At 45.6% G+C, this 12,117-nt stretch overlaps 1 non-coding gene across 1 annotated transcript in view; it reads right to left on the bottom strand.

Moving 5' to 3' along the window:
• Positions 1–12,117, bottom strand: part of MAML3 — a 193,278-nt gene that overhangs the window by 102,908 nt on the left and 78,253 nt on the right. Inside the window, exons 11-16 of the transcript XR_005373867.1 lie at positions 8,852–8,938; positions 8,213–8,350; positions 7,051–7,117; positions 6,441–6,579; positions 1,090–1,250; positions 144–290 (exon numbers count right to left, since the gene is read on the bottom strand). This is a non-coding gene — a transcript (mastermind like transcriptional coactivator 3). The remainder of the gene's footprint in view (positions 1–143; positions 291–1,089; positions 1,251–6,440; positions 6,580–7,050; positions 7,118–8,212; positions 8,351–8,851; positions 8,939–12,117) is intronic.

Here is a 12,117-nt window from a genome sequence, read left to right as displayed (position 1 = left end):
TGGGATGACACAGAAGCTTTCTCTCTCTAGTTTAATCCTGTCCAGATACATAAAGGAGTAACCATTTTCCTGGTGGTCTTTAATGTGCAACTGGAAGATTTTGTCCCCTGGCTCCCTCTTTGTAGACAGCCTCCCCCACTTACCAGATGGCTCTTAGTGTGTGGAAAGGTTTGTTCGTGGCCGCCATGAATCTCTCCGTAGGGGAGACCCCAGTTTCTCCTTCTGCAGGTGCATCACCTTTCCGACCCTTAGGGAGATGCCAAGAGCTTCTCCCTCCCTCCAGCCAACAGCTGCATTTTGCAATGAAAAGGGAAAACTTTATTTGATATTCCTTCCCACACATGCTAAGACTCCCTTGGTTTTTAATCAGGAACTCCGAATCTTTTCTAATTTGTGGAAGGCCTGGGTGATCACTTTTGCCAGGCTAAGCTTCTTAAAATAAAACTTTCACCATAGCGCTTCCCTTCCCAGAAGCCTTCCCTGGCTCCCCAGTGTCTATAGAAGGAATTCCAAACTTCTCAGCAATTTACAAACCTTTAGCACCTGACCTTATCCTGTTTTCTCAACCTTATCTTCTTTGTGAGATTCTTTGGTTAAGTCCATCTGACACCACGTGTTAATTAAACTTTCTTGACTCTAGTCTAAATTTCCACCTCTGTATTATCATCTCTGCCTATTAATCTTTTGGTGGTGGTGGTGGTGGTGGTGGTGTAGTTTTTGCACCTCAAGTGTACAGAACTAGATAAACCACAAACTTTGGTTCATAACATACTAGTACGATGGGTCTGTGCAAGAGCCCCTTCTGTCTTTACTCACCTATATTAAAATTTTCTCAAGGTTGCCTTAAATCCTATCTTTTCAGTAAGGTCTTCCTCTATACACATAGGAATGATCACTCTGTCAAGAGAATCTTTCTCTCCTCTGAACAATTATAGCATCTATTACCTAGAGTCTAGAAGCTATTTGCATACCACACGCAGCACATGCAACCACTGTTGTCTGGGCACATCTGCAGCTGGAGTGAGCTGTGTCCTGCTATGTGGTATGTGATCAGGAGTTTGCCAGAGCCCTATAATACACAGCACTCACCAAGTTGTATTTTATCTGTCTTCTCCGCAAAAGAGTTAGCTCCTTGACACCGGACTCAGCTTCTCATTCATCTGGGCACCCCAAGTGCCAACCATAGTGCCTGACAAGTTCTGTTTAGGAAGCAGTCATTGAGTGTTTTAGGAAAATGACATCATAAACTCCTAGGAAGCAAAAATAAATAAATAAATATAAATAAATAAATAAATAAATAAATAAATAAATAAATAAATAAAATCAATAAACTCCTAGGAAGCAATGAAGGGGCCACAGAACTTCAGGGAAGGGAAGGACCTCCTGACTCCTGTTCCTTCTGATCTCACCGTGCCCAGTGGGGAGAGTACTGGGCAGATGTAAGCATTCAGTGAATACCCAGTGATTGATTGATGCTTAAACTTCAGAAAATTAATGAACCCTATCTATTAGGGAGGGTGGACAACTTATCTCAGTTTCCCCCTAACTGTCCTGGTTTTAAAACAAAAAGTTCCATGTCTGGGAATCCCTCTTGCACCCCGAGCAAACCAGGACAGTTGGGCAGTCCAGTTAGAGTCACACACATACCAACAACATAAATGCTAGTAATTATTCTCTCTCCTGGTTGAAGTCTTTTGAGGACCACTTTTGCAAACTCCACTTGAATTTCTGTATATTTGAAAGTGACTTTTAAAAAAGTTTCCTGAAGATTAAGTCTAAAATTCAGGCTTTAGGGAAACAGACTACAGGAGACTCAATGATAGAGAACAAACCGAGGGTTGATGGGACGAGGTCGCGGGGAGGATGGGTTCAATGGGTGATAGGGATTGAGGAGGGCACCCGTTGTGATGAGCACTGGGTGTTGTATGTAAGTGATGAATCATGGAATTTTATCACAGAATTCTGTTCCTGAAACCAATCTTGCACTAGATGTTAACGAACTAGAATTTAAATAAAAATAAAAAATAAAATAAAATTCAGGCTCTTCAGAATTTAACATTTAAATGTATTGTTATTTCTCTACTGTATTGTTATTCTCCCACTCAAAATGAGTATGATTTTATTTTTTTAAAGACTTTATTTATTTTTAAAGATTTTATTTATTTCTTCATGAGAGACAGAGAGAGAGAGAGAGAGAGAGAGAGAGGCAGAGACATAGGCAGAGGGAGAAGCAGGCTCCATGCAGGGAGCCTAACAGAGGACTCGATTCCGGGTCTCCAGGACACCCTGGGCTGAAGGCAGACGCTTAACCACTGAGCCACCCAGGCTGCCCATTAAAGTCTTTATTTATTTGAAAGACAGAAGAGGGAATCCCTGGGTGGTTCAGCGGTTTAGCCCCTGCCTTCTGCCCAGGGCTTGATCCTGGAGTCCCGGGATCAAGTCCCACAGCAGGCTCCCTCCCTGCATGTGTCTCTCATGAATAAATAAAATCTTTAAAAAAAAAAAAAAAGAATATTGAAAGACAGAAGAGAGAGAGAGCAGGAGCACAAGAGAGCACAAGCAGTGGAGAAGAAGCAGGCTGCCTGCCCATCAAACAGGGAGCCTGATGAGAGACTCCATCCCCGGATCTGGGATCATGAGTTGAAGGCAGCCGCTTTAGGGACTGAACCACCCACATGCCCCAAATGAGTAAGATTTTTAAGGTAAACTGGGAAATTTCATTTCTGAGAGTGGGGGTTCTCTGTTGAAAGCAAAAAGAGGGGCACCCGGGTGGCTCAGATGGTTAAGTGTCTGCCGTCCGCTCAGGTCATGATCCAGAAGTCCTAGGACCCAGAGCCTCACTGGGCTCCTTGCTCAGCGCTCAGCCGGGGCGTCTGCTTCTCCCTCTCCCTCTGCCTCTCCCCCTGCTTGTGTGTGTGTGTGTGTGTGTGTGTGTGTGTGTGTGTGTGCTCTCCCTCTCATGTGAATATTTAAAAAAAAAATCTTTAAAAGAGTGAGAGCATAAAGAGACAGGGCTCAACAGAGATTCGAGTCTATGACTTTTTGGCTAAGCAAGAATCAGGTGAGCCGGGCACATTCCGGCGGAGGCCACACCCCCCTAGAGTGCAGCAGGGGCACTGCTGGGAGTCCACCAGTCCCGATTGTCTAAGACCAGCCTCCTTAGATCCTCTCGGAAATCTTTTATTAAATCTCTACGAATTTTCATATTCTCCACACCGTTCCATATTTATTCCATTCCACATCCATGGTTATTGAGGGAATATTTACTTGCTATTGAAGGAAGTCATGTGGGATGTATAGTCAATAATTTCATCAAGGAATAACTTATCTTTGTGCTTTTGGTGGAAAAAGGAGGGAAATAGTTTCACTCCAAGTAGCTTATGAGCTTTTGAAGAATATTTACGAAGGGATGTTTTTAGACAAAGAGATTATTATTTTCCCATTTTAGTAGAAAAGCAGAATAAAAACAAAGCCTGAAACAAAACAAAACAGTAGAGACATAACCAGAGACTGTGATGGCCATGGATTTCTGTATTAGCCACTTAAATACAACCAACGCCACAGAGGACACATGCTTGTTTCTACGGAAACAGTCAGATGAGAATTATCCTGGATGTAACTTACATGATTAAAGATTTGCTGGCTAAGGAGAGGGAAAAGGTAAAACAAATTTAAAAAATTAAAAAAAAAAACCCACCTTTTTGTTTTTGTCGAAAGTGACAAAACATTTAGCAAAAGCAAACTTTTGCAATAGTGGATTTTGAACTTCGACACACAACGGACATGATTTATATAATTCTATGGTTTTATTTTTGCTTCTTTTGAAATGTCTATGTGAACTCTGGCTAGCTAAGGGTGTGATTCCCTTTTATGCCAGGAAAATTGACTTTCAAGTAAAAACCATCTTCACTCCCTGACCTAACTCTGGTCCTCATGGTCATCGTTTCTTGCCTGGGCAACCAGGCAAGTGATTTCTCTCCTGTATGCACTCCACACACCCACACCATCTGTTCTTCGCAATACAGACAGAATCAATGTTCATTTGCATATATGATCATGTCATCCTCCTTCTGCCCCCGTCCTCATTCTTAAATCCTTACTTGGGTATGAAGTACTTTGAGGTGGAAGACCAAGATCCTTAACATGGTCCTGAAGACCCTGTGGAGTTTGGCCCCATGTCCTTTCCATCTTTCATGCACTAGTCTTTCCCCATCTCTCTGTACTTCAGTAAGGCCTTCATCCAGTACAACTGCCATGTTTCCTCCGACCACAGGGCCTTTGCACATGTTGTCTCTACCAAGAACATCCTGTCTCTTCCACTCTCCACTTAGTTAAATCCTCTTATTCCTTCAGAGTGCACGTCCCCGGGAAAGACATCCCAGCAGCCCTTACTGAGGTCAGATTTGAGAATGTTGAACACCAGAGCTAAACAAACTCACTCAACAGCCCTGTACCTAAGCAGACCATCTTGTTCCCTCCCTACAAGGAAGTGCCTTCCCTGAAGGAGGAGAGCAGAACAGGCTTCCAGGAGACAACTTGTTCCCAAGAAAGAGAGGAGGAAGAGGCTCTCTGGCACTTAACCAGCTTCTCCTTCCAAAGTCTGATTGCATTAAATCCCTCTTTCTTCCTGGGGCAAAGTAAAAGGAGGGAGGGGGCAGCCAGGAGTGTTAGGCTAATGATTCTCCTTCCTTACCTATGGGCAAGAAGGGTTTTCCCCTAACAATAAAGAACGAAAAAATATTTCTGATAATGAGTTTCTCATTTCTTCATGGGTTAAGTGAACAGGTTAAAGTAGGTTAAGCTCTGTAGCCTTTTGCTGCCCCCAAATTTGTGAAACAATTTCAACTACAATATTCACGGCTTCAAGTGTTGGTTATTTGAGTTATATGGAAGCTTCTATAGGCAGTGCTGTATCTCCTGCTTTTTAAATTTTTAAGATTTTATTTATTTATTCATGAGAGACACACAGAGAGAGGCAGAGACACAGGCAGAGGGAGAAGTGGGCTCCATGCAGGGAGCCTGACGTGGAACTTGATCCCGGGATCCGGGGTCATACCCTGGGCCGAAGGCAGGTGCTCAATCCCCGAGCCCCCCAGATGCCCTGTCTCCTGCTTTTTAGCCCATCTTTGTCACCCTGGGTCACAGAGAACTTGCCTTTGCCTCATCAGCCCTTTGTCCAGTCAGCTAGGGCTGAGGACCAGATGGCCTTCCCCATGTCTCCAACTTAGAGCCAAGGGACTGTGAGAAGCTTCACTTGAACCCACTCCCGGCTCCCCCAATCAGCTTACTTAGGGAAGAGCACGACAAACGGGAAATGGGCAGATTGGAGGTCAAGCCCCTTGGGCAACTGGAAAGTCTCTGAGAAACTGCGGGTCTCATCTCCAACATCGTCATCCTTGTTCTATGGTGAACAGCGCGTTTTCTTGTCTTGAGAGCTCTCTAAAATGTATCCCTTGCAAATGGTAAGGAAATTGAGTGTCCTATATACATATAAATAGCATCCTTAATCATCATCAACCCAATGCACTGTGCCCTCCTTATGATGCTGCAGGAAAGCAACCAGGGCATTCCCATGGCCTTTACGGGGATTTTCCTTGATTCTGTAAAGCCTCGAGTAATACTGAAGCTCTATCATAACACCGAACTACTTTTGCATTCATTCTGGTCTTCGGTTTGAACACTATAATATTAGTTGTTTAAATTTTCATAGATTCCAAGGTTCAGAAGAGTTCTGGGGGAGTCATTTAAACTCATCCCCCTCTGGGTCTCTAGGTAGAGCTGCAACATTGCCTAACAAAGACAAATGGTTTTCTATCTGATGTGGAAAGGTCTCCAGGGGAAGAATCCATAACCAACCACAGGCATCACAGATTACTAACATGAGTGTGCCCTCACTTTAAGAAAACCTGATGGTGGGATCCCTGGGTGGTGCAGCGGTTTGGCGCCTGCCTTTGGCCCAGGGCGCGATCCTGGAGACCCGGGATCGAATCCCACATGGGGCTCCCGGTGCATGGAGCCTGCTTCTCTCTCTGCCTGTGTCTCTGCCTCTCTCCTCTCTCTCTCTCTCTGTGTGACCTATCATAAATAAATTAAAAAAAAAAAAAAGAAAAAAAAAACCTGATGGACATGTGAAACCTAAGTGGTAGGATAATTTATTGAGATGTTAATCTGTGCTTTGTTCCTTATAATTCGCCTTTCCTGCCCTGCCTCCCTACCTCTCTGGGAGGTGAGAGAATTGACTTGTGCCGTGTCTCTACTGCTTTAGTAGACAGAAGCATGGAGGGATGGGGTTCACCTGCCCATGTGCTACGCCTACAGTCAGAGTCCAACCTCTCAAGGGTTGGTGGAGAGAGGCATGCTCCCTTGAGAGAGTGGCACTGCCCAAGGAGACAGAGGCAAGTAGCTCTAAGTTCTTAGAGAATGGTTTTTACCTCACTGACCTCTGATCACCTGTAAAATGAGAGGGTGATTTAATGACTCCACTCTTGAGTCTGTGGGATGATCAGTCTGTCAGGCTGTGATGCCCCAGGACCACAGTGATGCATCTGTTTATAAAGCCTTTTGGGGTAGGGTCACCAGCTGGTAAGTGAAAAAGTATAAGCAATATTTGAGATTACACTTATCCTTAAAAATTATCTAAAATTCACATTTAATCGGGCATCCTATGTTTGACCTGGTAACCCTATTTGGGGGCACCTGCGTTTTGGGAGATGGGAGGCTGCAGACAGAAGAAGCCGACACCTGTTCGTGCCTACCAGACCGCACCCAGTGTTCAGGAAGCAGGTGTGTGTGTTTCCTTGCCCTGTGAGTATGCCCGTTTTATTTTTAAGTTTAGAAATGTACATTTTGAATGAGATCTATCCTGGGATGGTTTTCTTCAAAACCTTCAAAATCAATACTTAACAGGAAAAATATAAATGGGATCTGCCCGTTTAGTGAAAGCCCAAATTTCTAAGCTTAATAGAAATTAGAAACGAGACCAAAGAATCCTAAAGCAAGGAGAAGCCAACGGCTTAAATGATCAAAATGAGGGAATTTCTTCCACATTACCTTTCCCAGGGAGGACATGACAGGTGTTATCAGTAGGAGCTGTATTTTTCCGCTGCCCTCAAAATCTCTATGAAACAGGGAAGCAAATGGAGTCAAGGTTCCCATTGCCTTTTCTACAGCACTATAAGCTTTTTAAAAAATGTGCCTTTGAACTTTCTATTCTTTATTTTGGAATTGCATTTAATATCATTCTATGATTTAAGGAAATCATCTGTGAATCGAGCCAACCTTGATGGCACAGGATGGGCTGCCTGTGATTTCTTGACACAAAACAGGTCAGGATCTAAAACTGAATGTGGAAAGAAACACGATTTATATTTCATCCAATTAGTGCATCCATGACCTTCGTGTGAAAGGAACGTGGCCTTGGGTAAAAGGACTCTCTCATTGATTTATCCCATTTTTAATCAAAGAAAGGTATACCAACACACACAGGATGCCCGTAACTCAGAGTTCTCAAGACTCAACGCTGTCTTGAAAATTCGCAGGAAATTTAGCATCGAACATATCCTCCCCCATCACAAGGAGATCACTCTGTTAGTGAGGAGGTCTGGGCACAGAATTAGAAGTCTACGTCCAGCTTTAATAATTTAGTGGAATCTGAAGCTTTGTGAGTGAGAATGACTGCCCCCTAATGCCTTCGGTGCCACTACGTTGAATTGAGATTAACATAAGTATGATGTGCAGGAAACAGTTACCCTTTAAAGGGTGTGTGTGCGTGTGTGCGTGAGATGGACAGACAGTGAGACAGAGAATCTGAGAGACCACATGAAAGCAACTCATTTACCAACGTTCGATTTTCCTCAATATCAATCTGATCTCTCTTTTCATACTTTACAATCTAGAAATAGGTTTGCTTTGAGTCACAGGAAGCACCAAAAAAACTCCACCTATTACTCCGATTTTGTTTTATCAAGAGATTTTGCTGTACTTGTGCTCGTTGGAAGGGCACGCGGAAAGCATCTCGGGGCCACTGGGCTGGGAAATCACGGGCATGGTCTGGCTTCAGGACCCTTCTCCTAAAATGCATTTCGGGACAACTTAACACGGTCATGCATTTTCTAAGCGGCAGAACTGTCCCCGCAAAATAGACAAAAACAGCCCAACTTCAAGGAGGTAGACAACTGTTTGATTTTTAAAAGAAAATTTTAATGACGCTTACCCTTGGCAATATCCTGAGGCTAAGCAGGAGTGGAGGGTCCCGGGCAGGTTTGGTCCCCCAGGGGGAGCAGAGGCTGGGTGGAAGGTGGAGAGAACTTGGATCGGATGCGATGTTGCTTAATCAAGGTTAAGCCTCAGGCTGTTACCAAGGAGAAGAAGAGCCAGTGAATCTGACTATGTAATTGTTATTTACCTGTCTGTCTCTCTCTCTCTCTGTCTTAAAAAAAGAAAAGAAAAGAAAAGAAAAGAAACAACTGGGAAAGAAGGAAGGAAGGAAGGGACAAGCTTAGACCCTGTAGGTTATTTCTGAATAATGGAAATACTTTAAATTCTTGTTGTAATTAATCAAATCTATGTTCTTTCAGAGTAGAAAACTAAATGGATGCATCATTAATGGCTCAGTGTAAAAATACAATCATGCAAATTTAACAGAGCCTTCTATTCATTCCAACCGAAGACTAATGATAACAGTTAACATCTTGAACTTTCACTGTGTGCTACATAGACGTCGTGTCGCAAGCTCTGCGCTCATTATTTTCCTCCAACCACGGGGAAACTGAGGCTTCTAGAATCGAAGCGAACTGGCACATCTCAACGTTTATATAGGGTGCACATGGGATTGGAACCTCGGCGGTCGTACCCCAGAGCTGTGTTCATAGATGCTGTGCTAGATCCATCTCCTACGTCCCTGCAGCAGACGCATCCTTGCCACCAGGAACGGGTTTTTCTTAAGGAGCCAAAGGAGAGAAGAGCCAATTTAGATGATGGGAGGGGCACCGTGGCAGAGCACACCCGTCACAGCTAGCTCTCTGAAAGCCCCGGGTGACTGAACTGAACTAAATGGAAACAACGTCCTTATCAGATGCAGGGCACGGCTTACCGCTGTAGGGGATCGGCAGAGGGCAAGACGCGCTAGGCCCGGAGCCCGCAGGAAGGGAGCTCTTGGTCATTGCCTTCTTGCTCAGGGCTGCCAAGAGCCAGGGCACTTTGTGGGTGTCCCTAGATTTCAATATGTGTGGTTTGGCTTAGGGAGATAACAAGAGAAATCATATGGAAGTGAGGCTTTTCCACATTTCCGAACTTCAGAGGGGAAGGCAGCGTGTCCCCCGTAGTGAAGGCTGGGTAGGGAAGACTCAGTTTCCGCATCTGGGAATTAGATTCCCAGATCTAAGGACTGGGAATTAGCATCCTTATCCACGTGGTGAGGATGCTCTTCTGGGCCGTCACGAGGATCGTGCAACTGTCCCTGGCACGGAGCGGGCACTTGCTAAGTGGTTGTTATTACAGGTGCCCGGTTTTCACTGAGCGGGTGGGAGAAGCCTAAAGCAAGAAAGGAAAACACTGGAAAGGCTGAAAAAGAGACAGAGGGAAGGATGGGCCGAGGGCATCCGGCCTGAGGGCCCTGCTGTCGCCCCTCCCGCACTCTGTCCTAATGAGCCATATGCAGCTTCCGATGGATGAGATCTGGGTCTGCAAAGACAAAACGGAGCCAAAAGGCGATGTAACATGGAATTATAGACCGTTTCCCGCTAATGAGCCAGCCTGCCCGGTAAGAACGCAGCGCCGTGCGGAGCCCACATCGGGTGCGCGTGCAGTGGTGCGCCCGCCCCCTCCTAGCACACGCTCACGGGCGCGTTGAGCACACGAGCATGACGGCCAATATCACGGTTGGTTAGTTCGCAGCCCTGCGCTGGGCGCTGTGAGGCACGCGGGGGGCGGTGGCTGGGGCCCGGTTGTTAAGGACGACGACGGCGGGAGTCGCAGGCCCGAGCTCCTGGGGAAACGGCCTCTCATCAGCCAGTGATGCTCTCGAGACCTGGCCGAGTGACGGGTAGGGCCTCTGGAAGCGGGGGGAGGAGGCGCTAGCTACTCCTGCAAAGGGCTTACCGCCCACGTGGAGGGCCACACACCACACGGGCACTCTACACACACGCACACATATGCAGACCACACACACACCATGCATCTCACGGGCTTGCATGCACTAAATGTGTGTGTACAGATGCATACCTCACACATGCACACATACCCGACACACATACGCTTTGCCTATACCACGTACGTATACACACATCACACGTGTACCGACCACATACAGGTTGCAGACACATACACACACCACTTATTGCACACACTTGCACATACCACGTGCCACACATTACACACATGTATACACATATACCAAACACACACACATACTACACATAACACACATGGCACATATACACATATCCATCTACATCACTTACATACATACACACCAACCCACACTATACTCAAGCACATATACCACACACAGCACGTATTTGTACACGTACTATACACATAGGCTATATGCATGTGCACAAATCACCTACACCCCCCCACACTATATCACATACACCTCATGTCCATACACATGCTACTCCCATAATTATGCAACACTATATGCATATAGACATGTACAACATGCAAACACACATATACCACATACCACAATACACACCACACTCACAGCACACATGTACATACATGCACACACCAAACACCCCACACATAACACATGGATGTACCCACCCCACACACATAAAAACACATTCCCACGCAGTACACATATACCCACATATTACATATACACAACATATATATATGCCTTAAATGCACACCACACACGCAGAGAAATCCGCCCACACACATCACACATGTCCATATCACAGACATGGACACACATGCACCATCCATACCACCCATATAGTACTTAAGCATAACACATACCACATGTGTACATATACACACATCCACCTACACATAGCACACATGATACTCACATACAAGCCCCCCTCTGCATACACATACCACACATACACACACATGCCACACACCTGACCATACACCACACACACATAACACACGCCGTTACCTTTCACACATTCCATAAACACACATAGCAAGTACATACAGGATGTACCTCGCTGTGTCCCCTTGCAAGAATGTGCCTCCCTGGGGACCAGGATACTAAACCCACAGAGCTCAGATTGGCAGGGACAGGCCGCATAACTGAGGCAGTAAGTGACTGGGACCGGCAGACTCTGGATGATGAGGGATGTGACACAGTGAGGGATCCCATGGGTCCACTCCCTTATTTTCTCCACCATGAAGTGAGTCTTCTGTTGGATGCTACGTTGTTAGGGATTCTGGGACTGTGGATGAAACATGCTGCAAGCCCCTGGATGGTGTGCTGACTGAGGCTCTGTGGGCAGGAAAGACAAACTCCTGTTGAGAATGGTATCTATCCCTGTGAAGTGGAGCCGCTAATCCTTCAAAGATGGGAGATCCTTCAAAAATCCTTCCCAATGTAGAGACTGGCTACCAAATGGCCCACTGGGCTCCTTGAGGAGGGCCACGTCATGGCCTCAATATTGATCTTCGTTGCCGACATGCTGGGCATTCCAAAGGCAGTATCTAGGCCAGCCTCATTAAATGGAAGCCAGTACTGCTGTGTCCATCCATGGTCTCCGTCTCTGTCCTCGTGGCCACTCCTTGATTGTGGCCATCATGCCAGTTCCGCAACAGCCGATGACAAAGAATGCGTAACGCCACCTGGCCGAGTCATACTGTCTACTTGGTTATTCAGTACCTCTTCTGTGACAGTGCTTTTTTAGTGTGTATTAAAGTGCGATACAACAATCTTGACACTTAATGCTCCACACCCTATGTCCATCCACATGCCTCTACCCAAAGACTGCTCACCAATCTTCCAGTTCTTTCACTCCCAGGCTCTGGCTACCCCAGGAGTCTCTGTACAGTCGACCCTTGAACAACACTAGTTTGGACTGTGCAGGTCTACTTGTAGGTGGATATTTTTTTTGATACGGTACAGGACTCTTCCTTATGATTTACTTAATAACATCTTTTCTCTAGCTGACT

Source organism: Canis lupus, chromosome 19 (assembly GCF_011100685.1).
Source record: "Canis lupus familiaris isolate Mischka breed German Shepherd chromosome 19, alternate assembly UU_Cfam_GSD_1.0, whole genome shotgun sequence".
NCBI classification, from domain to species: Eukaryota; Metazoa; Chordata; class Mammalia; order Carnivora; family Canidae; genus Canis; species Canis lupus.
Note: the sequence above shows the minus strand (reverse complement) of the source record. Positions and strands in the feature narration are given on the sequence as shown.